The following is a 27,800-nucleotide window of genomic DNA, read 5'->3' as shown; positions in this document are numbered from 1 at the left end:
ATGAAATTTGGTATATAGGTTCCTGGGCACTCATCTCTATTTAAAATGAAGGATATCAGACTATAACCACGCCCACTTTTTCGATATCGAAAATTTCGAAAAACCGAAAAAGTGCGATAATTCATTACCAAAGACGGATAAAGCGATGAAACTTGGTAGGTGAGTTGAACTTATGACGCAGAATAGAAAATTAGTAAAATTTTGGACAATGGGCGTGGTACCGCCCACTTTTAAAAGAAGGTAATTTAAAAGTTTTGCAAGTACAGCAGTCGTTGAAGATATCATGATGAAATTTGACAGGAACGTTACTCCTATTACTATATGTATGCTTAATAAAAATTAGCAAAATCGGAGAACGACTACGCCCACTTAAAAAAAATTCTTTTGTAAAGCCAAATTTTAACAAAAACTTTAATATCTTTACAGTATATAAGTAAATTATATCAACATTCAACTCCAGTAATGATATGGTGCAATAAAACACAAAAATAAAAGAAAATTTCAAAATGGGCGTGGCTCCCTTTTTCATTTAATTTGTCTAGGATACTTTTAATGCCATAAGTCGAACAAAAATTTACCAATCCTTATGAAATTTGGTAGGGGCTTAGATTCTAGGACGACAACTGTTTTATGTAAAAAAGGGCGAAATCGGTTGAAGCCACGCCGAGTTTTTATACACAGTCGGCTGTCTGTCCTTCCGCTCGGCCGTTAACGCGATAACTTGAGCAAAAATCGATATATCTTTACTAAACTCAGTTCACGTACTTATCTGAACTCACTTTGTATTGGTATGAAAAATGGCCGAAATCCGACTATGACCACGCCCACTTTTTGGATATCGAAATTTACGAAAAATGAAAAAAAATGCCATAATTCTATACCAAATACGAAAAAAGGGGTGAAACATGGTAATTGGATTGGTTTATTGACGCAAAATATAAGTAACTTTAGAAAAAAAATTTGCAAAATGGGTGTGACACCTACCATAATAAGTAGAAGAAAATGAAAAAGAAGATATAAACAACATAAGTAATGTCTATACTGCGGTTGTGCAAAAAGAAAATAAAAGAAGTAAATGTCAACATTAAGATACCTATATATATGTAGTCTGTACACAGTGTTAAAAAAATGTGGTACTATTTATGTAAATTAATCAATGTAAGTAATAATTTCATGTTTGTTGTTAAAAAATTGTTGAACTATTAAAATGTTTCAATAAATAGCTTCCTGAGGATGACGCATGAAGCGTTGGAACGCGTTGAAGCAAATTAAACAAAAACAAATTTTGCTTATTTAGACGACCAATAAGCTCAACCCAGCAAACCATAAGATTTAAAATTGGTCCAAACAAACTCTTTAAAATACAACATCGCTGAGCAAATCGGAAAAACAAACACCATCCAAACTCGCAACAAACAACAAACATGAAACATTTTTTTCGTTATATAAAAATCAATCACAATGAGGAAACCCAGTCCATAATTAAACAGTTCAATAAAAATTCTAAAAAATTCGTGAGACTGAAGGGAAGACTAAAATTTCTACTTGGATGCAAAAGCTATGGAATTATACCAACACACCTTCGAGGTAGGACAAAGTCTTTGTTATATCCCAGCCAGCATTTTTTGAAAATTTTGATCAAAAAATATTTAAATATCATACCCCAAGATGATTAAAAACGTTCAAATTTAAAAGCATTTTCTGTTCTAAAATTAATGTATCGTCGGGAGAAAAATGTACCATAAATGTGATTATTCTTGAATAATCATTTATGATTCATATTTCGAAACGCTTTTCATTCATATTTGATATCATTTTAAAATTGAGCTTTAATTGTTTTAGAGTAATATTTGACTACTTTTCATAGTCATTTTCTGATCATATTCGTGAACATATTTCAATCGCTTTGGTTGAGATTTTCGAATCATTTTTGAATGCGATTATGATGGATTTATTCTTCATATCTCATTCAAAATAAGATACTGCATAATAATCTTATTTCATCAGGGGAAGAAAGCATGCGGAAGTGAGCTATTTGAACCATAGGTCACTCGCAAATAAACTTGACGGATATACGCCTGCGACTACAACATCCAACATCCGCTATGATCGTCAATATCTTAAAATATGATACGGTACGGGATGTTGAAGACATGTCCAGGTACATATGTCAAGAGAGTTTCACTTACCTGGTCAAATAGCTCACAACTTTTGTATTGTCCAACTATTGTGTATTTTCTGGGAAGCCGAAGTTTTGAAAAAATAGAGGAATGCTTCCTACGAAAAATTTTAAATTTGGAAATCAAAGAAACAAATATAACTATCAAAGTAATCGAAAAGGATCTAAAACGCACAAAAGACTCGCTGAAAACCATGCTCGGAGAAGCAGACTACAATAACATTGTAGAAAAACAAGATCAAATACATCGATACAAGCTACAAAAACAAATTTCTAAAAACATACAACAATTTGGGATTCGATTTAATGAAGACTGGTTTATAAACAAAACTAAAATTGAAATACCAGAAGAGTACCATTGATTACTTTCGTAAGTCACAAAATTTGCTCTACCAGTCACCAAAAATAGTTTTTCACCATTGCATATCATCGCAGAACTAGAGCAGGCGGTTCAGGAAATCGAAGATGACAGAACCAAAGATAGTACAAGAAGCAACATTGCAATGAAAATTAGCAACTACCAAAGAAGGCTCAGCAACAAAAAATTTATAATGAAAACATATGAAGACACGAAAAAATTCATATCAAAATATAAAGAGGAAATAGTTATAACTCAGGCTGACAAAGGAAACAAAACAGTCTTGATATACAGAAACGATTATGTAAAGAAAATGAATGAATTATTAAGTGACAGAAAAGTGTATAAAACGACAAAGAAAGACCCAACAGAACAACTTATGAGAAAAAATAACACTTGTCCAGAGTAGCATCCATCGCACCGAGACTATACGGTCTTCCCAGAATACACAAAGAAAACATGCCCCATAGACCAATCGCATCATCGACAAAAGTACCATGTTACAACTTATCCAAACATATCGGGGCTATACTCAAAAATATATTTCTGGCGAATATAATATTAAAAATTCATTCCAATTAAAAGAGAAACATAAAAATATCCGTATAGAAGATGCCGAAATCCTCATAACATTTGACGTAGTTTCACTGTTCACAAACATCCCGATACACTCTGCAATACAGACAATAATGAAAAAGTGGTCAGAGTTGGAAAAACGTACAAAAATTACAAAGAAACGATTTCAAAATATACTCGAATTTTGTCTGAGAGAAAACAATTACTTCATGTACAACTCAACAATATATCAACAAATATACGGCATGCCCATGGGTAATCCACTATCTCCCACCATAGCCGCCATAGTACTGGACAAAATACTTGATGGCAGCATAGCTGCACTTAACGCAAATGACATATATATCAATTACATAAATAAGTATGTAGATGATATATTCACTATCATAAAGAGAAAGACGTGGAAGAAATTTTAAGAGTATTGAACGCACAGCATAATAGTTTAAAATTCACAGTAGAAAAAAGCAAGAAAGTAAAATAGCCTTCCTAGACTTACAAATAATTAGAAATAATAAAAAACTAACGAATTGGTACGCAAAAGCCATTGCATCAGGAAGAATAATTAACTACCATTCGAACCATCCGTACAATTAAAAACTAAATACAGCGACAAACCTTATTAGAAAAGCCATAACGCTTACCGACATCGAGTTCATGGCAGAAACCCAAAACATTATAAAAAGTATTTTATTTAAAAGCAGCTATCCCCAGAAGCTCATTTACAGGCTTCTAGAAAATAGAAAGAAAAAAATACGCAAAGAGGAAAAGGAAACATCTAATTGTGAAAGGGAAAAAAACTAAAAATTTATCGGAGTAACATTTATACCAGGCTTAACGGATAGCAAATAACTCCAAAAAACCATAAAATCTCAAAACATAAATTACGCCCACAAACCTAACAACACTATACGACAAATTTTTATCAAAACAAAGGACAAAGTGGAAAAAGAGCAACAAAATAACGTAGTGTACCAAATAAAGTGCAACGGCAATGATGAGGAAAAATGCGACGCTTCCCAAGGCAGTCGGTTCTATGTACTGGAGCGATTCGGGATTTTTCCCGATCAAGGACTGTCATTTCAGTATAACCCCATTTAATTTGTTGCGTCCATCCCACAAATTGTCATCATCACAGCAGCTCCTTGCAGCGCGTCTGCTCCATATTCTCTTGCTCCGGGAAGGTATCGAATACAATCCGGGTCCGTCTCCTGACCCCGGTCCTGAGAAATGGTTTTGCTGCATCTGCCGGAAAAGAATCTTTTTAGGACGGTCATACTCTGTTCAGTGTGTCTCGTGTAAGGGATGGTTGCATCGGACAGGTTGTTCTGGGCGTGACCCCAAAACCCGACGTCCACGTAACTTTTATAAATCTTTTGTGGCTCCTTGCTGTTCACGCCCAAGGGCGTCCCGTAGTCTACGCCTAAGCGCCAATGCCCATCACGATCTATGGCATTCAAATTTGCGGGCGGACAGTGGGGGTGAGATGTTGGCGGATCAAATAGAAGAAACGACGTTCCGCACAATAAACGGAGACGCCCCCACACGTATGGTAGGAAGCTGTCACAGTTCGCCAGATATCTCAATCGTGAGCGCAGAACTCGTAAACTGCGTCAACTGGCAGCCGATGGTAACATTGGCATCCGACCACCTGCCTATACTTATTTCGCTTGAGCGTACCACCGACTTCATCGTCACAGAAAAACGCACTTTCATAAACTTCAAAAAAGGAAAGTGGGACGAATATAAATCTTTTTCAGACAACCTCTTTGCTGCTCTCCGTATCCCGACAGATGCCCGCCAAGGGGATCGTGCCTTCCGCAAGGTCATTGAATCCGCCTCTTCACGTTTCATTCCCGCCGGGAGAATTCCCGAAATTCGGCCCACTTCCCGGCGGAGGCCGCAAACTTAGCAAGAGAACGTGACCTTATAAGACAGCTTGATCCAGGCGACCCCCAAATAAGGGATATAAACCAACGCATCAGACTGCTTGTGGATGGACACAAGCGGGCGAAATGGGAGGAGCACCTAAGAGGTTGTAACCTCTTATCGGTGTGGGTAAACTTTGGTCCATCGTAAAGTCCCCATCGAATCCGTCTAAGCACAAAGACAAAGTTTCCATCGGCTTTGGCGATAAAGCGGTGCCGGATGAGAAAAAATGCGCGAGCGCTTTCTGCCGACAATATATAATGCATTCTACGGTCGACAAAGATAGACGGAGTGCCAACAGACACGCACATAAACACAAATTCAGCGCGTCACCAATCACCATCACCGGTAAAGAGGTTGAGGACGCCATTGGTCACGCTAAACTATCCAAAGCTGTGGGCCCAGACGGCATAGCCATGCCGATGCTTAAAAGCCTAGGGAAAGAGGGTTTCAAATATTTAGCGCATGTCTTCAACCTGTCTCTTTCCACCTTTGTCATACCCGAAAAATGGAAAAAGGCCAAGCTGGTCCCGCTACTTAAGCCTGGGAAACCAGCCAACTTAGGAGAGTCATATCGTCCGATATCTCCCCTATCGCCAGTAGCAAAGACGCTTGAAGCCATTTTGCTCCCCTATTTCCAAGCAAATTTGCAGCTAGCCTGTCATCAGCATGGCTTCAGAAAACTCCATAGCACTACCACCGCGCTAAATGCCATTAGCATTCAGATAAAATGCGGTTTAAATCAAAACCCGCACCATACAACAGTACTCGTGGCGCTAGACCTATCATAAGCTTTTGATGCGGTCAACCATGGCTCGTTACTGCAAGACCTGGAAGGGTCTACCCTTCCCCCATGTCTTAAAAGGTGGACTGCAAATTATCTGGGTGGTCGGCAGGCATCGGTGCAATTTAGAAACTAAACATCAGAACCAAGAAGAATTAAACAAGGGGTGCCACAGGGTGGCGTCCTGTCCCCACTTTTGTTTAATTTCAACATATCTTAGCCACCTTCACCACCGGAAGGAGTCACAATCGTTTCCTACGCCGATGACTGCACAATAATGGCCACAGGCCCAGGCCCACAGATCGATGAGCTATGCAATAGAATAAACGGCTACCTCCCTGATCTCTCCAGTTTTTTCGCCTCGCGAAATCTGGCATTATCACCGACTAAATCTTCCGCGACCGTATTTACAACATGGACGTCCCAAATGTCGACCATTTTGAACATCCACGTCGATGGCACTACGCTACCGACTGTCCTACACCCCAAAATCTTGGGTGTGACGTTTGATCAGGATCTAAATTTTGGTGAGCACGCAGCCGCAATTGTTCCCAGAATTCAGAGCCGTAACAAAATCCTCAAATCCCTCGCTGGCACTACTTGGAGAAAAGATAAAGAAACGCTCAAAACTACATACAAAGCAATCAGCCAGCTGATTACGTGCTACGCGTCACCCATATGGTCGCCAAACCTAAAAATTACCCACTGGAAGAAGCTACAGGCCTGCCAAAATACTGCTCTCAGAATCGCCATGGGCTATCTTCTTATGTCCTCAGAACACCATCTGCATAATGAGGCGAGAATACTCCCCATCAGGGAGGGAAATGAGATGCTGACCAAACAGTTCCTGTTGAATACCCAGAAACCTGAGCATCCCAACAGACATCTGATTGATGAGCCAGCACCACCTAGGGGCTTAAGGAGTCATCTCCGTAAGCATTTTGAGGAAATACGGCACCTGAGAACCCAGCCGTATGAAACGAAAAAACACAAGCAGGTCCTTGGTGAACTCCACAAACAGGTGTCAGACCTTTATGCCGGGAATTGCCAGGTGAATCCAGTACTCAAAGAAAAGTATCCAAAACTCGCGGAAGAGGAACGCATACTCCCCAGGGAAACGCGTGTCACTCTTGCTCAACTTCGTTCTGGATACTGTAACAGGTTAAACTCTTACCTATCCAGAATCAACCCCCACATACAAAATGTAAGCCTCGCTTGCAATGTGTCGCCACATGACACCAACCATCTCTTTAATTGTAATGTGGAACCAACGCCTCTAAACACCCTTTTCTTTATGGTCCACCCCTGTTGAAACAGCAAGTTTCTTTGACTCCCGTTAGAGGATATTGATGACAATTTGTGATCGGTCGCGGCTGTTAGGTGGGGCGAAGCACTGCTACAACAACAAAAACAAGGGAAAATGCGATTAGTACTATGTGGGCACAACAAAGCGACAACTGGGTATACGGCTAAACGAACACAGAGCAGATGCAAAAAACAAGAAAATGACCACAGCTCTCCGCAAAGAAGAGAAAAGACAAGACTAATTTTACAGAGCTTAAGTATACAGCAAAAGTAAACAACAACATAAGTAATGTCTATACTGCTGTTGTGCAAAAAGAAAATAAAAGAAGTAAATGTCAACATTAAGATACCTATATATATGTAGTCTGTACACAGTGTTAAAAAAATGTGGTACTATTTATGTAAATTAATCAATGTAAGTAATAATTTCATGTTTGTTGTTAAAAAATTGTTGAACTATTAAAATGTTTCAATAAATAGCTTCCTGAGGATGACGCATGAAGCGTTGGAACGCGCTGAAGCAAATTAAACAAAAACAAATTTTGTTTATTTAGACAACCAATAAGCTCAACCCAGCAAACCACAAAATGAAAAAGTTCTGCAGGGCGAAATCAAAGCCTTTGGAATCTTGGCAGGAATACTGTTCGTAGTATTACATATATAAATAAATTAGCGGTACCCGACAGATGATGTTCTGGGTCACCCTGGTCCAAATTTTGGTCAATATCTCGAAAACGCCTTCACATATACAACTACCACCAGTCCCTTTTAAAATACTCATTAACACCTTTCATTTGATACCCATATCGTACAAACAAATTCTAGAGTCACGCTGGTCCACCTTTATGGCGATATCTCGAAAAGGCGTCCACCTATAGAACTAAGGCCCACTCCCTTTTAAAATACTCATTAGCACTTTTCATTTGATACCCATATCGTACAAACAAATTCTAGAGTCACCCCTGGTCCACCTTTATGGCGATATCTCCAAAAGGTGTCCACCTATAGAACTAAGGTCCACGCCCTTTTAAAATACTCATTAACATCTTTCATTTAATACCCATATTGTACAAACGCATTCTAGAGTCACCCCTGGTCCACCTTTATGGCGATATCTCGAAAAGGCGTGCACCTATATAACTAACTCCCTTTTAAAATACTCATTAACACCTTTCATTTGATACCCATATCGTACAAAGAAATTCTAGAGTCGCCCCTGGTCCACCTTTATGGCGATATCTCGAAAAGGCGTCCACCTATAGAACTAAGGCACACTCCCTTTTAAAATACTCATTACCACCTTTCATTTGATATAGAACCACACCCTTTTAAAATACTCATTACCACCTTTCATTTGATACCCATATCGTACAAACTAATTCTAGAGTCACCCCTGGCCCACCTTTATGGCGATATCTCCAAAAGGCGTCCACCTATAGAACTAAGCCCTTTTAAAATACCCATAAACACCCTTCATTTGGTACCCATATCGTACAAACAAATTCTAGAGTCTGCCCTGGTCCACTTTTATGGCGATATCCCTAAATGGCGTCCACCCGTGGAACTATGGCCTACTCCCTCTTGAAATACTCTTTAATACCTTCCATTTGATACACATGTCATACAAACACATTCCAGGGTTACCCTAGGTTCATTTTCCTACATGGTGATTTTCCCTTATTTTGTCTCCATAGCTCTGAGCTGAGTATGTAATGTTCGGTTACACCCGAACTTAGCCTTCCTTACTTGTTCAAATAATACTTTTACTGCTTAAATTTAAACAGGCAGGATTATTTATTGCAGTTTTTCAGATTTTAATCTAAGCTGGCAGGATCGACATGTAGTGTGTATTGATGATCTTAGCGACCTGTTTTTGCTCAAATATTGATTTTTTGCCGGCTGAAGGTCTAAAACCCCAATTGAAAAACAAAGTTTTTCGATTTTTTTAATGCCAATATATTTCGGCTACACTGCGGTAACCTTCCTCAGGGCCACTGAAGACAACATAAAAACATAGAAAACAAAAAATTAATATCACATATTTCAGTAATAAAAATTACAAATTAACAAAATATTTACAAACAAAAGTTTTAACAAAAATCCAAAATTACATCATTTGACATTAACATACATTGTTTGGTGTTTACGTCTGCACCGTCTAATCAGGTGTTTGCTACTGTCCTATTGTTGTTTAGTAGATGACGATACGCGTGAGCACATCCATCACAGTCCGTTTTATAGTTCATTCGTATTTTTGTGGGCGTGTTAATTATGTGTAGCATTTCCAATGTGTATCGTTTGTTGTAGTTTTGTTCCTGAGCGAGAATCTCTACTGCATCGAAGTTTGGTGAGTGTCCACTAGCTGCACATGCCGCTATGAGTAATTTGTGTGTGGTCGAAAGTGAAATTCATTTGCTTGTGCATTCCAAGCTAGACCTATTCTGGCATGTACATAAATACGAATATCTTGTATTGTGGTAATGCCACACCTGTGTTCACGCCCCGGGAAAAGCAAAATCAAAATTTTATGACAAGGTTTTTTCAGTTAGAAGAAAATTTGTCTAAGCGGGGTCGCCCCTTGCAAGAAGAATGCATGGCAGAAAGCACTCCGAGTGTAATTCTGCCATGAAAAGCTCTCAGTGAAAACTCATCTGCCTTGCAGATGCCGTTCGGTGTCGGCATAAAACAAGTAGGTCCCGTCCCGCCAATTTGTAGGAAAAATTAAGAAGGAGCACGACGCAAATTGGAAGAGAAGCTGGGCCTAAGATCTTCTCTTCGGAGCTTATCGCGCCTTACATTTATTTAAAAATTTAACAGCTAATCACCCGTCCATATTAAAACAGGTTCCGAAGGACGATCTTCTAGACTCCAACTTCTTGAAATGTGAAAGCACTCCCAATACCAAAACTCTTGGAATTCGATGGAACGTGCTCACGGACAAATTTCCATACACCATTCCGCCGGGACACACCCAAACCGCGGTCACAAAGCGACAAATTTTATCTTCGGTTGCGAAACTTTTTGACCCGGCAGGATGGCTGTCGCCCGTTATGATCCAAGCTAAGATGCTTCTCCAAGAAATCTGGCTGGACGGCAGCGATTGGGATGAAAGCGCCAAGCCCGCAACATTATCAAAATGGCAGCATTTCGCAGAAAATCTGCCAGCCATCTGCCACATCGAAATCGATGGTTAATGTCGTTCCATAAAAACTGTAATCTTACCCCACTTAGAGCTACGTGGTGCAGTCCTACTCGCCAAACTGGCTTCAACTGTTCGAAAACAGCTCGACTTACAAACATGCAACACATTCTTATGGTCAGATTCGGCGATTGTACTAGCTTGGCTAGAAAAATCTCCATCGACCTGGAGGTTTTATGTGGCCAACCGTACCTCTCAAATTCGAGAATATCTTCCTAGCGACACCTGGCGTCATGTATCTAGCTATGACAACCCTGCTGATTGATCTTGGCACACGTGGTTGCAAGCCGCAGGATTTGATAGGTTCCTCACTTTGATGGCACGGACCACAATGGCTTTCTTGCCACATTTCGACATGGTCAAAGCCGACAGCAGTTAGCGCTTCTCCACCCGAGAAACGCAAGGTTATCACCCACTCGAGGAAGAGGACGATATTCTTAAACGGTTCTCCTTATAGTCTCGAGCTCTCCGTGTGATTGCATACGTGTTCCGCTTTGCGAACAATGCCTGCAACAAATCCAAATCGGTGGCTACAACACATAATCCCCATCTGACCCACAAAAAGTTGCAACATGCGAAAACGCGGCTTGTGGCAATGGCACAATCTCGCCATTTCGGGGCTGAAAAGAGTGCCCTACAAAACAAAATACCAATTAGCAAAAAGAGTTCCCTTCTGGCTCTTAACCCTTTCTCGATGGAGACGGCCTCCTACGTATCGGTGGCAGAGTGGAACATTCTATATTACCATACAAAGAGAAGCATCCTTCCTCCGGATTCAAGGCTATGCCAGTTGTATCTAGAGTTTTTACACCGCCTGCTTTTTAATGCAAGAATACGGTTAATGCTCCAAATAGTGAGGCAAGAGTACTACGAACCAAAACTAAAGCCTCTTATTAAAAATGCATTTTCCAATGCAAATCGTACACGCTTTTCAAACAGAAAACGCGCACGCAAATAATGGAAGCGCTACCACCTGAGCGCTATAATTTCTCACTCCCATTTTCCACAACAGGAGTAGACTTTGCAGGTCCATTCCAAATAAAAGGATCGGTTCTGAGATCGACCACTATCATAAAAGGGTACGTGGCTGTATTCGTCTGTTTTTCTTCAAAGGCGGTACACATCGAGCTATGCTCGGATTCGTTGGCGGACGAGGTTATCCCTCAAAAATGATGAGCGACAATGTTAAAACGTTCATTGGCGCTCAACGTGCACTTGAACGCGGCTTCGTTAAATTTATTAACGAATGCTCCGCGGATATTGTGCAGAAATATGCAGGGAATAAACTGGCAGTATTTTCCACCCAGTGCCCCTCATATGGACGGATTGTGGGAATCCGCAGTAAGAAGTTTTAAAACCTACTTCAAAAAAACCGCTGCATCCCACAAGTTTACATTCGAAGGATTCACGAAAGTTGTAGCAGGGAGAATTGCAGCGTTGCACGTTAGCGGTAACAATTATACAGATTTTGCCAAAAAAGTTGAAGATTTAGCTGACTCACTTGAGCGGTCTCTTATTACTGAAGGGATCACTCAAGCGAAAGCTCACGAAATGGCAGTCGAACAAACTGTTAACGTGTGTCGTTTAAATGCAAAATCAAATTTAGTAAAAACCGAAAGACGTAGTAGCAAAATTAATTGTAGTACAAAACAACGAAGTAACTGAACGTCAGGTTTTAGCTTTTCGATCGCGTGGTAACAATACATTCAGAAATTCACGCGGTAGTTATCGAGGTTTTTACCCAAACCGCGGCTATACTGGCTATAGAAACAATAATTCATTTGCATACAACAGCAACTATAACGGCAATAATAATCAACGATATAGGAATTATAATGGAAATAGATACCAGAATAACAACAATAATAATACGCGTCCAATTACAAATTCCAATCCAAATACAAATAATAGTAACAATAGAAGTACCAATTCTAGATCATCCAACGGTAGAGGTAGAAACGCAAACGTTCGCGCTTTTAACGCCAGCGCCCCTCAGGAGCGAACACTGAGGGAGGACGAATTAAGCGAGTAAGCGAACTTCCCTCACCAATAGCCATCTATTGTTTAAATTTAAATTACTCTGATTTCATAGAATTACAACTTAATGAGTCACAAAGCTTTTGTTCTTTCCTAGTAGACACTCAAGCGGACATTTCTTTAATAAAGATATCATGTTTAGACAGAAATATTTCCTTAAATACGAACGACATTATTAACATTACCGATGTCACTTCTAATTCAGTTTCGACTTTAGGTAAAATTACCGTAAATTTAAATTTTTCTAACTTTTCTAATAAACATACTTTACATGTAGTAAATGATGACTTTAATATTCCATCCGATGGCATACTGGGTAAAGATTTTCTGAAAATTAACAAATGCATTATTAACTATGAAAGAAATAGTATTTCCTTTCGGGTAGGTAATGAAAAAGTTGCGATACCAATCCTACACGGAACAGAAAGCGACAGTTGTATCATTCCGCCAAGATGTCAAATATTCATACTTTTTGATTTAGGAGATTCACCCGAACCACTTTTCGTGGACTCGCAGGAAATTGAAAAAGGTGTTTTCACAGCTAGGTGCATTGTTAATTCCAGTAACCCTATAATTAAAGTCATAAATACCACGGATGATATAAAGTATGTGAAAAGTAACTGCATTCGAACAGAAAAACTTTCAAATTATAATGTTTATACAATTAACAAAACAGAAACAGAAGACAAACGTACGAAAAAACTGACTTCAATTTTAAAAAATCAAATACCTCAACATGCTCATAGTAAATTACTTGACCTTTGCATAGATTATGCCCACATTTTCGCTCTTGACACGGACAAAATGACTTTAAATAACTTTTACGAGCAAAAATTAAGACTGACAGACAACGAACCGGTATATGTTAAAAACTATAGATTGCCATACTCTCAACGCGAAGAAATAAATCGCCAAGTAAATAAATTGTTAGACAATGATTTGATTGAACCCAGTTATTCGAATTACAATAGTCCTTTGATTGTAGTCCCAAAGAAGGATACAATTGGTCAAAAAGCTTATCGTATGTGCGTAGATTTTCGCGCAGTAAACAAAAAACTCATTGCTGATAAATCCCCGCTAGCTAGAGTTCACGATATTTTAGATAATCTCGGTAGAGTAAAGTATTTTTCCACATTAGATCTTTTTTCAGGATTTCATCAAATCCCCTTGCATCCTGACTCTCGTAACATTACGTCTTTCAGCACTGACCGTGGCGCATTTAGATGGAAAGTGCTTCCATTCGGCTTAAATATAGTACCAAATTCATTCTCACGAATGATGACCATAGCTTTTTCGGGTATACCATCCAATGTCGCATTTTTATACGTCGACGATATTACCGTCATAGGTTGTAGCGAAGCACACCATATTAAAAATATTGCAAAAATTTTCGATACTTGTAGGTCTTTTAATCTCAAACTTAACCCAAATAAATGCAACTTTTTACGACCAGAAGTTACATTTTTAGGTCATAAATGTTCAGCCAAAGGTTTGTTGCCAGACGACTCTAAAATAAACGCACTTAAAAAGTATACAAAACCGACTGATAAAGACGCGGTACGACGATTCGCCGCGTTTGCAAACCATTACAGACGGTTTATACCCAATTTTGCATCTCTGGCAGCGCCTCTAAACCGATTAAGCAGAAAAAGAGTTGAATTTGTATGGGATGTTGGGTGCGAAAGAGCATTTTTATCTTTGAAAGCAGCGCTACTTTCACCAAAATTACTTCAATATCCAGATTTTACTAAACCATTCATTATTACAGTTGATGCTTCCACAACTGGGTGTGGCGCTATTTTGAGTCAAGAACAAAAAGGTAGTGATTTACCAATTTTTTTCGCTTCTAAAGCATTTACTAAAGCCGAACAGAAAAAACCCATTATAGAATTAGAGCTTTTAGCTATTTACTTTGCAATCAAGCAATTTCGACAATACGTTTATGGCACCCATTTCATTGTAAAATCAGACCATAGACCTCTAGTACACTTATTCAATATGAAAGACCCATCTTCAAAACTTTCAATAATAAGACTGGAACTGTCTGAATATAACTTTACTATTGTATATATAAAAGGTAAATCAAACGTTTGTGCTGATGCACTATCGCGTATAACAATCGACGAGATTAAAGAAACTAACAAACAAATTTTAGCAATACAGACAAGAGCCATGACAAAAAAGGCAAACGACAAAAATTTACATAGGAAAACAGACAACAACGACGAAAAACAAATTAATTTACATGTCTACGACAAATTTTGATTTAATTTTTCGAAAAAAGTCCCACGAATAAGATCCGCAATTACGTACGATAAAAATAATAAAACAACAAATTAAATTTAAGATTTTTTGCGCATATTAAACATAAGAAACTCGAGTTACTTAGTTTTGAGCTTGTTAACGAAATAATGACTTTAGAGAAATTACTTTCGAGGCTTGAATCAGAAGCCGGCAAACGCAAAATTAAGCAGATTGAACGGCCTAAAAACGATGTTATGTTCGAATATTTTACTATTACAAATTTCAAAAATATTGGAAATAAAATTTTAAAATTATTAGAAATTATATTAACAGATACAGTGGAGGCAGTAACAGATGAAGATACAAAATTAAAACTTATGAAAATTTACCATAAAGATCCCATTTCTGGTGGACATTGCGGAATGAAAAGACTTTACGCAAAACTACGAACAAAGTTTTATTGGAAAGATATGACTCGTGATATATCGAAATATATCAAAAATTGTAAAGATTGTCTTTTAAACAAGGTTAAACCTAAAGCAAAAGAAAAACTTGTTTTAACACCAACTCCCTGTAAACCATTCGATATACTAGTAATTGACACAATAGGACCCCTACCTGAGTCCAAATATGGTAACAAGTTCGCACTTACCATGATTTGCGACATCACTAAATACCTGGTAACAGTCGCTGTACCAGACAAATCGGCAAAAACAATCGCTTCAGCTATTTTTGAAGGATTCATATTAACTTACGGCACAATGAATGCCATAAAATCAGATTTAGGTACTGAATTTAAAAATGAATTATTCGAAGAATTAACAAAGCTTTTAAATATTCAACATAATTTTTCAACTACATACCATCATGAAACTGTTGGCACGATTGAACGTAATCATAGAGTTTTTAATGAATACTTACGTGCATATCTAAAAGACACTTTTCTGATTGGGATGTTTATTTAAAATACTTTACTTTCCTACACAATACTACGAGTAGCACAGTTTTCGACAACCAATTTTCGCCTTACGAGTTGGTCTTTGGGAAAAAGGCAACTTTGTCTAATGAATTAACAAAAGGAAAAATTGACCCGATCTATAATGTCGAAAACTATGCCAAAGAAGTTAAATTTAGGATGCAGAAAACGCACAAAATGGCACAAAATCTAATTAATAAAAATAAATTTCAAACTAAAAACCTGTATGATAAAACGGCACGTCCTTTAGTTGTAAAAATCGGAGATAAAGTACTTTTACAGAAAGAACCACATCATAAACACGAAAATATTTATCAAGGTCCGTTTACAATAACCAAAATTAAGGAACCCAATGTAACTATTTTCGATGAAGTTAAAAGCAAAGAAAAAGTGGTACATAAAAACCGCCTTAGTAAAGTAAATTAATATTACCGTAATACTTTAATTGAACAAAATCCAAAATTTTTAGAAGTAATTTCATACTCGTCATTTTTAAATAGCCACGAAGGCAACAAAAAAATATATATAAAAACAAAACAAGAATATATATATAGAACACAAAATTTTGTATATCAAAACGAAAAAATGTAATTCGAAATTATTCATAGTATAGTACAAGCGAAAAAAAAAACAAATTAATATTTTATAAACAACAAAAACAACCCTTAAGTTGAACATATAAAATGTAAATATTGTACAAACAAAAATTCAAAAATACCAAAATTTTAATTAACATATTCTAAATAGTCATAAAATTGCTCCGGATGAACGAATTTCAAAAAGGAAGGTACACCCTAATATTTTCGTTCATCCGAACCAATTAATAGAATACAAAAGAAGAATATGGCACACGTGTTTAATTTGCGAAATTCTTCTTTTGGAAAGGAAGGGCGATATAAGGAACATAAGCCTTACACCAAAATATAATAAGGTATGCTATGTGGTTGGCCCTTAAGTTGTATTTGACAGGCGCGTACAGGTGGCAACGCGCATGTCAAATGCAACTGCGGCCCACATCACTGCCATAAAAAATGATATACACACAATTATAAATGTTTAACTAAACCGAACAAGTGTGTGCGGACAAAAATATTAAATAAAATCAGCTAAAACTACAAACGCAGGATTACTAAATAAATTAATATATTAACTAAAATTTGATTGTAACGACCTTTTTACTTTGACTTTATCAAACTGTGATTTTTGCCGGCTCAAGGTCCAATGTAATAAAACACTTTTTTAAATATTTCCCAATATATTTCAATCTCCTTCGGAGATCGTCTTCAGGGGCTATAACAATAACAAACAAATATTCACATATAAAACTGAATACAATTGGGATACAATTTTTCCATACATACATACATTAATTATCTTGTCCGATACACGACACTTGTTGATTCGCCATGCAGTTCAGAACTAATTTTTTTTTTTTTTTTTTTTTTTTTTTTTTTTTTTTTTTTTTTTTTGTTCTTTTGTGAGTCAAGTAAGTGTCTATAAATATGTTATGTATATGTGTCCACAGGGACATAAAGTTTACGATGGAGCTGGAGTCGGCTAGTAGACTGCCGTTTCTAGACACATTAGTATGTAAAATAGGCAATAAAATAAAACTTGACTGGTATCAAAAGCCCACATCATCAGGAAGAATAATAAATTTTAAATCAAAACACCCAAGGGGTATGATTATAAACACGGCAAAAAACTTCATTAGACGAGTATTAGATACGAGTGACACGGTTTTTCACTCCGAGAATAAAAAACGTATAACACACATACTAAAGATGAATGACTTCCCTCCTAACGCAATACAGAGGTTAATAAAAGAATACCCGAAAGATAAATGCCGGAAGAACAGAGAGAACACGACTACAAAATATAGATCTGTAGTATATATACCAGGTTTTTCAGAAAGATTGCAGGGCTCAGACATCTATGACAAGGAGAATATAAGAATTGCACACAAACCATCGTACACAACAAACATATTTTTTAATAACATGAAAAGCAAAATAACAAATTCAGACAAACATAATGTAATATATAAGATTACATGTGCGGGAAATGAAAATAATAACTGTGAAAAAGAATATGTGGGTACAACAAAGAACAAATTAAAAACAAGAATAGCAGGACACAGATCGGATATTAAATGTAGATCATCTGGCAACATTCATAAAACAGCACTTGCGGCCCACTGTACAGAGAACGGACACCAACCAGATTTTAAAGCGGTGAGCATACTAGAGCAGGAGACAAATTATAGCAAAAGGTTTACGTTAGAAATGCTACACATAGCAAATACATCACCAAGCAAGAGACTAAATTACAAAACGGACACAGAAAATTGCTCACATATTTATAGACACTTACTTGACTCACAAAAGAACAAAAAAAAAAAAAAAATAAAAATTAGTTCTGAACTGCATGGCGAATCAACAAGTGTCGTGTATCGGACAAGATAATTAATGTATGTATGTATGGAAAAATTGTATCCCAATTGTATTCAGTTTTATATGTGAATATTTGTTTGTTATTGTTATAGCCCCTGAAGACGATCTCCGAAGGAGATTGAAATATATTGGGAAATATTTAAAAAAGTGTTTTATTACATTGGACCTTGAGCCGGCAAAAATCACAGTTTGATAAAGTTAATATATTAACTATACTACAAGAACTAAAACTAAAGAAATAAAGTTAACTTAAGACTAAAAGTTCGTGTTTTTTGGTTTTGGTGTGGAGTGTGCAGTAGGGTGTGCACATAAGTACAACTTTTCCGGAGGTTCCGAAATGGAAGCTTATATGGCGACCGTGAGGCTGGAGCCTCGTGGTGGTGGTACAGGTGAGTTGAGTGCGTGTGATCCGAACATAATAAAATTAACTTAACAAATGTAATAAAATTACAACAAAATGCGAAATAACAAAAATCTACAAAATACTATTTCCTAATTCAACAAATTATCTAAAAACTAAACACTACGGAAATAACATAAAGAACTAAATTCTACGAACTACAAATTTTTAAAGTAAAAAGATCAGAGATAACATAAATCATTTAATTATAATATACATAATAAAGGCATGCGAAAACCCCTCACTCAGTTAACGGATCCATAAACTGTATTGCGAAAATTGGTATTATTATTTTGCCTGTTTGTATTTCCATTGAATCTAAAATTATTATTATTATTATACCTGAAGTTGCTGTGACCTCTAAAGTTTCCTCTAATGTTTCCGTGGAAACTAGATCTTATTGGGTGTTACCGGAATGCTAACACTTGGCGCTCTTTTACATCTTGTTTGCGTTATTTGCTACAACGTCTTTAGAATCTTTGAAAGTAGTTGACGCAAGTATAGACTTCACCATGTCCGAGCGACTATTCAACCTACAAACGTTAATTGTTTGCTCAACCGTCATCTCATTAGCTTTTGCCTGCGTCATGCCCTCGATGATCAGAGAGCGCTCTAGCGAGTCTGAAAGATCTTCTACATGTTTTGAAAATTCTATAAAATTGTTGTTTACTCTCAAAGCCGCAATTTTTCCCGCGACAACTTTCGAGTTGTCTGGCCTAATCTTATTACATAACGCTTCTTTAATTTGGCTGACTAGATCTATCTGTGTTGGTAGGGCTTCGCGAGCTTTACCTTCGAGATTTGACTTTAGAAATGCAATAAATGTAGGAGTTAGAACTGTATCAGTTAGTGTTTCTATTAATTCGATTTTATCGATAAATGAGGCAAGTGATAATAGATTACCACTGTAGTTTTTTCTCATCATTGAGGCACAAGTAGTAATGAATGATTTCTTTTGATCCGTTGTTGCCATTATGGAATGTGTAAGATTTAAATTGGAAGTAGAAGTTGATTTAGAAGGTGAAGTTTGCGTTGAGTTATCAAAACCGAAAAAGTCTCCGGGTAAGGAGTCTCTTGCACCAACTGTGGTATTTGAAGATGTTGACAAATTGTCGGACTCTGACTTGTAAGGAAAATGCGAAAAAAAAAATTTAATTAAACAGCACAGGCTAATGCGTGAAGCAAAATATGGGTCGCTGAAAGCGAAAATATGAAATTGGATCTAAGCTTGAAAGAATTATAATGAAGTTAGCTTGAAAATTAAAGTTATGTTGTTTATTCGCTTTCAACGCGCACTTGAACGCGGCTTCGTTAAATTTATTAAGGAATGCTCCGCGGACATTGTGCAGAAATATGCCCCCCCCCCCTCCCCAGGGAATAAACTGGCAGTATATTCCACCCAGTGCCCCTCATATGGACGGCTTGTGGGAATCCGCAGTAAGAAGTTTTAAAAACCACTTCAAAAAAACCGCTGCATCTCACAAGTTTACATTCGAAGAATTCACGACGCTGTTGGCGCGTATTGAAGCAGTTCTTAATTCGAGGCCTCTAACCTCACTATCCCAGGACCCAGCTGATTCTATAAGGAACCTAAGCCTTACACCAAAATATAATAAGGTATTCTATGTGGTTGGTCCTTAAGTTGTATTTGACAGGCGCGTACAGGTGGCAACGCGTATGTCAAATGCAACTGCGGCCCACATCACTGACATAAAAAAATATGAGACACACAATTATAAATGTTGAAATAAACCGAACAAGTGTGTGAGGACAAAAATATCAAATTAAATCAAACTAAGACTGCAAACTAAGGATATTACTAAATGAATTAATATATTAACTATACTACAGCAACTAAAGCTAACCTAAATAAAGAAGTTAAGACTTAACATTAAAAGTACGTGTTTTGGGTCTGGAGTGTGTAGTAGGGTGTGCACGTAAGTACAACTTTTCCGGAGGTTCCGAAATGGAACCTTGCATGGCGACCGTGAGGGTCTTTGGTGGTGGTACAGGTGAGTTGAGTGCGTGTGATCCGAACATAACAAAATTAACTTTACAAATGTAATAAAATTACAACAAAATGCGAAATAACAAAAATTTACAAAATACTATTTCCTTATTCAACAAATTATCTAAAAACTAAACACTACGGAAATAACATAAAGAACTAAATTCTATGAACTACAAAGTTTTAAAGTAAAAAGATCAAAGATAACATAAATCATTTAATTATAATATACATAATAACGACATGCGAAACCCCACGCCACTCAGATAACGGATCCACAAACCGTACCAACGCCATCGCCAGCGGCAGCGAACACCAGCAGCGGCAAACGTCAACAGCAAAGCCCAGCAGCAGCAACCACCATCGGCAGCGAAGGCCAGCATTAACATCAGCGGCAGCCATCGTCATAGCAGGAGTGAAGCAGAAAAATAAGTATATGATATATGTATGTATGTATGTATTAATAAAATTTTTACTAAGGGTTTTTTTACATATATGTATACAAAAATTTACAATTTTTATTAAGTGCGGTGTGTTTTCACATTAAATATGATACATCTTTTCTTGGTTACGACGGTGCGTCCGTTTATGTAAAACATTTTGGATTTTTTGATAACAACGGTGCGTCCGTTTATATAAAACACCTGGATTTTTTTTTTTACTAAAACGGTGCGTGCGTCAAAATTTAACTACCTCAGTTTCAATAATTTTAAAATTTTTTCGAACCATTTTATAAATCTTAACATTTGCAAATCTACATTTTATATTTTTCTCAAGTTTGAATTCATTTTACAAATTTACATATTCTTCAAATTTTTCATATTTTCAAAATTCTAATTTAAAAACTTCTCAACTCATTTTACAAATTCTCATACTTTCAAGCTTCCATTTTTCAAATTTTCAAATCCTTTCACAAATCTTCAATTTAAAGTTTCACATGCCCGAATTTCCATTTTTCAAATTTTCATTCTACTTCAGTTTTTTAATACGTACATTTTCCAACAAAATATCACCATATAAGACTGAGTGAACTAGATAAGCAGTCTCCAGTTACGCTATAAATTTGATGAATTGGTGGCGAAAAACTAATTGAATTTTTTGATATAAGCGGTTGCGAAAAACTAGTTAAATTTTTTTGAAATATGCGGTGGTTCCGTTAAAAACCAATTAAAATTTTTTTTTATATAAACGGTGGTTCCGTGAAAAGCCAAGTGAGATTTTTTTTCATAAAGCGGTGCGCCCGTGAAAATATACGACTTTTTTTTAACAAAGCGTGAATATAAATGGATCTTTTGAACAAGTTACAACAATTTTGAGATTTTTACCAACTAATACCTATATACCTTTGTGCAAAGTTTAAATTCAATTACTTCTTAAAGATTTTTCTATACAAGTATAATGCAGTTTCCATTAATTCTTCAAATAAATTGTTAAATATTTCTTTAGCGACTATTCACCTGTAAATCATTACAAAAATTTTACAAATTTTTTTTTTCCCTCAATATTTCAGCTTAAATATAAATTCATACATTCAAATAAGTACTTCATTAATTTCATAGTTTGAACTGAATTATCTGTGTTATTCTGATAATTTCATATGTACAACCTTAGAAGTGGTAAGCAAGTGCAAAAAACTTCAGATTCAGAATCCGATTCCGATAAATCAACCTCAAGTTACGAAAGTTTAACTTCATCTTCGACCGATAAAGTCACCAAACAGGAAAATCGATATTCTTTGTCAACAGATTTTCCAGGCTTCGAAAATTCTTCCTTTAAAAATTTAACTCCTAATTTAGATTCAAATCTTAACGATTCAAATAGTGAAAAATTAACTTCAACTTCTTCTAATTTAGAATCAGATCTTAACGATACAATTAGTACAAACGTTGCCTCACCTTCTAATCCAGCTTCAGATCTTAACGATCAAATCATGGCAACACTTGAGGAAAAGAGAATTTTCATTAGCACATGTGCTATTTCTATTAGAGACAACTACAGTGGTAATCCTCTAGCACTTGATTCTTTTATAGACAAAATCGCATTACTTGAACAATTCGCTACTGTAGATTTAACCGATATTTTTTTTATAGCGTTCTTAAAATCAAAATTAGAGGGTAAAGCCCGTGAAGCAATACCCACACAAGTAACTTCAGTCAATGAAATTAAAACAGCTCTACGTAATAGGATCAAACCAGACAACTCGAAAGTTGTAGCAGGGAGAATTCCAGCGTTGCATGTTAACGGTAACAATTATACAGATTTTGCCAAAAAAGTTGAAGATTTAGCTGATTCACTTGAGCGGTCTTTATTATTGAAGGGACCACTAAAGCGAAAGCTCATGAAATGGCAGTCGAACAAACCGTTAACGTGTGTCGTTTAAATGCATAATCAAATTTAGTAAAAACCATTTTAGCCTCAACAGCATTTACTGATCCGAAAGACGTAGTAGCAAAATTAATTGTAGAACAAAACAACGAAGTAACTGAACGCCAGGTTCTAGCTTTTCGATCACGTGGTAACAGTACATTCAGAAATTCACGTGGTAGTTATCGAGGCTATACTGGTTATAGAAACAATAATTCATTTGCATACAACAGCAACTATAACGGCAATAATAATCAAAGATATAGGAATTATAACGGAAATAGATACCAGAATAACAACAGTAATAATACGCGTCCAAATACAAATTCCAATTCAAATACAAATAATAGTAACAATAGAGGTAACAATTCGAGATCAGCCAATGGTAAAGGTAGAAACGCAAATGTTCGCGCTTTAAACGCCAGCGCGCCTCAGAAGCGAACACGGGGGGAGGACGAACTAAGCCAGTAAGCGAACATCCCTCACCAATACGCATCTATTGTTTAAATTTAAATTACTCTGATTTCATAGAATTACAACTTAACGAGTCACAAAAATTTTGTTCTTTCCTAGTAGACACTCAAGCGGACATTTCTTTAATAAAGATATCACGTTTAGACAGAAATATTTCCTTAAATACGAACGACATTATTAACATTACCGGTGTCACTTCTAATTCAGTTTCTACTTTAGGTAAAATTACCGTAAATTTAAATTTTTCAAACTTTTCTATTAAACATACATTACATGTAGTAAATGAAGAATGCCATCCGTTGGCATATTAGGTAAAGATTTTCTGAAAATTAACAAATGCATTATTAATTATGAAAGAAACAGTATTTCCTTTTGGGTAGGTAATGAGAAAATCGCGATACAAATCCTTCATGGAACAGAAAGCGATAGTTGTATCATTCCACCAAGATGTGAAATATTCAGACTTTTTGATTTAGGAGATTCACCCGAGCCACTTTTCGTGGACTCGCAGAAAATTGAAAAAGGTGTTTTCACAGCTAGGTGCATTGTTAATTCAAGTAACCCAATACTTAAAGTCATAAATACCACGGATGATATAAAGTATGTGAAAAGAAAAAGTACTCGGACAGAAAAACTTTCAAATTATAATTTTTATACAATTAACAAGACAGAAACAGAAGACAAACGTACGAAAAAACTAATTTCGATTTTAAAAAATCAAATACCTCAACATGCTCCAAGTAAATTACTTGATCTTTGCATAGATTATGCCGACATTTTCACTCTTGATACGGACAAAATGACTTTAAATAAATTCTACGAGCAAAAATTAAGATTGACAGACAACGAACCGGTATATGTTAAAAACTATAGACTGCCATACTCTCAACGCGAAGAAATAAATCGCCAAGTAAATAAATTATTAGATAATGATTTGATTGAACCCAGTTATTCCAATTACAATAGTCCTTTGATTGTAGTCCCAAAGAAGGATACTAATGGTCAAAAAGCTTATCGTATGTGCGTAGATTTTCGCGCAGTAAACAAAGAACTCATTGCTGATAAATTCCCACTTGCTAGAGTTGACGATATTTTAGACAATCTCGGTAGAGCAAAGTATTTTTCCACATTAGATCTTTTTTCAGGATTTCATCAAATCCCCATGCATCCTGACTCTCGTGACATTACGTCTTTCAGCACTGACCGTGGCGCATTTAGATGGAAAGTGCTTCCATTTGGTTTAAATATAGCACCAAATTCATTCTCACGAATGATGACTATAGCATTTCGGGTATACCACCCAACGTCGCATTTTTATACGTCGACGATATTATCTTCATAGGTTGTAGCGAAACACACCATACTAAAAATCTTTCAAAGGTTTTCGATATTTGTAGGTCTTTTAATCTCAAACTTAACCCAAATAAATGCAACTTTTTATGACCGGAAGTTACATTTTTATGTCACAAATGTTCAGCCAAAGGTTTGTTGCCAGACGACTCTAAAATAAACGCAGTTAAAAAATATACAAAACCGACTGATAAAGACGCGGTACGACGATTCGTCGCGTTTGCAAACTATTACAGACGGTTTATACCTAATTTTGCGTCTCTGGCAGCGCCTCTAAATCGATTAAGCAGAAAACGAGTTGAATTTGTATGGGATGTTGAATGCGAAAGAGCATTTTTATCTTTGAAAGCAGCGTTACTTTCACCAAAATTACTCCAATATCCAGATTTTACTAAACAATTCATTATTACCGTTGATGCTTCCACAACTGAATGTGGCGCTATTTTGAGTCAAGAACAGCAAGGTAGTGATTTACCAATTTGTTTCGCTTCTAAAGCATTTAATAAAGCCGAACAGAAAAAACTCATTATAGAATTAGAGCTTTTAGCTATTTACTTTGCAATCAAGCAATTTCGACCATACGTTTATGGTACCCATTTCATTGTAAACTCAGACCATATACCTCTAGTATACTTATTCAACATGAAAGACCCATCTTCAAAACTTTCAAGGATAAGACTGGAACTATCTGAATATAGCTTTACTATTGTATATATATAAAAGGTAAATCAAACGTTTGTTCTGATGCACTATCGCGTATAACAATCGATGAGATTAAAGAATCTAACAAACAAATTTTGGCAGTACATACAAGAGCCATGACAAAAAAGGCAAACGACAAAAATTTACATAGGAAAACAGACAAAAACGACGAAAAACAAATTACTTTACATGTCTACGACAAATTTTCATTTAATTTTTCGAAAAAAGTTCCACGAATAAGATCTGAAATTACTTACGATAAAAATAATAAAACAACAAATTTAAGAATTTTTGCGCATATTAAACATAAGAAACTCGAGTTACTTAGTTTTGAGCTTGTTAACGAAATAATGACTTTAGAGAAATTACTTTCGAGGCTTGAATCAGAAGCCGGAAAACGCAAAATTAAGCAGATTGAATGGCCTAAAAACGATATTATGTTCGAACATTATACTATTACAAATTTCAAAAATATTGGAAATAAAATTTTAAAATCATTAGAAATTATTTTAACAGATCCAGTGGAGACAGTAACAGATGAAGATACAAAATTAAAACTAATGAAAATTTACCATAATGATCCCATTTCTGGTGGACATTGCGGAATGAAAAGACTTTACGCAAAACTCCGAACAAAATTTTATTGGAAGAACATGACTCGCGATATATCGAAATATATCAAACATTGCAATGATTGTCTCTTAGACAAGGTTAAACCTAAAACAAAAGAAAAACTTGTTTTAACACCAACTCTTTGCAAACCATTTGATATACTAGGAATTGACACAATGGGACCCATACCTGAGTCCAAATATGGTAACAAGTTCTCACTTACCATGATTTGCGACATGACTAAATACCTGGTAACAGTCGCTGTGCCAGACAAATCGGCAAAAACAATCGCTTCAGCAATTTTTGAAGGATTCATTTTAACATACGGCACAATTAATGCCATAAAATCAGATTTGGGTACTGAATTTAAAAATGAGTCATTCGAAGATTTAACTAAACTTCTAAATATTGAACATAATTTTTCAACTGCATACCATGTTTCCTCAGCGCTCACTCCGGGTCACTTCCTTCGAGGTGCACCGCTATTAGCCATTCCTGAGCCAAACGCGGAAAACCTCTCCTGGATAAAACGATGGGAAAAACTCAAATCGCTTCATCACCAATTCAGTCGACGCTGGAAAGACGATTATCTGAAGGACCTTCAGAAGCGCTATAAATGGCAAACGCCACAGCGAAATCCTCAACCAGGCGACCTCGTCGTAATTAAAGAACATTCGCTCCCACCCACCGACTGGCGTCTGGGACAAATCGAGAACGTTCGCCTCGGCCCTGACAACCATGTTCGGGTTGTAGAGGTTCGCACCCAAAATGGGCTTGTCATGCGGCTAAATTGTGCTTTCTTCAAATGGAGCACTCTTCGCGCACAGCGCTATAACTTATGTAGATTACCTTGTATAACTAACCTCCAGTATTAACTTTCCGTTTATCATCCGCTGTATCCATCTACTACTCATTTCTCTGTCTGCTCTTATACTTCCAGGACGACACCCATCTGGCTCCCACGGCAGAGACCGACAACTCCCTTCAGTGTAGGCTCTGCCACCGCTAACACGCGCTGCGGACCGAACAAGAGGAAACCCACCAGCGGCTGTAGGAACGGCCAAGCGCACCATCGCGCGCACCCCACAAGGCCAAATACCACTATCCGCGCCTTGCAGGAACTGCAGAAGGTGCTTACAAGCACCTCCCTGCAGGGCGGGCAGGATGTTTAAGCCGCCTCCTTCAGTATTTAGACGGCGGCTAAATCCTTATGCGCAGCCGTGCGCCGCGAGTGGAAAGGCGCCAACGCGCATACATTACCATCGTCATCAAGAATATATGGAAAACATCAGTCTTGAACTAACAACCGGCAATCGCGGACCCGATCCTTTTGGATATCAATACTTTTATTATACTTTGCGTTTGTAAAAAGTAAACATTTTAACATTTAAGAAATATTGATTGAAGTTAATTTCTATCTTGTGAAAGAAGAAACATCAGATTAAAAATTTAACATTTATAACGTTTTAGAAAAAACAAACATCTTTATTTAGTGAAGTGGAGTGTAGCGAAGAAGGACCAAGTGAGTATTCACTTTATTCACCTAAGAATATTTTGTTGACAATATCTTAGGTTAACTACTCCCCTCTTTAGTGAGGCTCGTCCCCGATCCTCTCTTTAATTGTCTGAACCACACCGTCAACTGCTCGGTCTAGAGAACGCATTTTGTACGTATAGAAAATCAATTTTGCAATTATAAGGACTGTGAGGGTGACCAGCACAATAATGAAAATTATGGATTTAAAATCAACTTCTTCTCGTAGTGTCTTTATATGGCTAACGGTTTCTCGATGACCTATAACATTTATCTCCTGTGTCAATGGTGTCTCTGGAGAACGTTTAAGGGTAGTTTT

At 36.7% G+C, this 27,800-nt stretch overlaps 1 long non-coding RNA gene across 1 annotated transcript in view; it reads left to right on the top strand.

Annotated features, from left to right (window-relative positions):
- Positions 1-27,273, top strand: part of LOC137253235 (uncharacterized) — a 78,944-nt gene extending 51,671 nt beyond the window's left edge. The window contains exon 3 of the long non-coding RNA XR_010953755.1: positions 26,888-27,273. This is a non-coding gene — a long non-coding RNA (uncharacterized lncRNA). The remainder of the gene's footprint in view (positions 1-26,887) is intronic.
- The last annotated feature ends 527 nt before the right edge of the window (positions 27,274-27,800 follow it).

Source organism: Eurosta solidaginis, chromosome 5 (genome assembly GCF_040869045.1).
Source record: "Eurosta solidaginis isolate ZX-2024a chromosome 5, ASM4086904v1, whole genome shotgun sequence".
NCBI classification, from domain to species: Eukaryota; Metazoa; Arthropoda; class Insecta; order Diptera; family Tephritidae; genus Eurosta; species Eurosta solidaginis.
The sequence above is the reverse complement of the archived record's forward strand: the minus strand, read 5'-3'. Positions and strand labels throughout refer to the sequence as shown.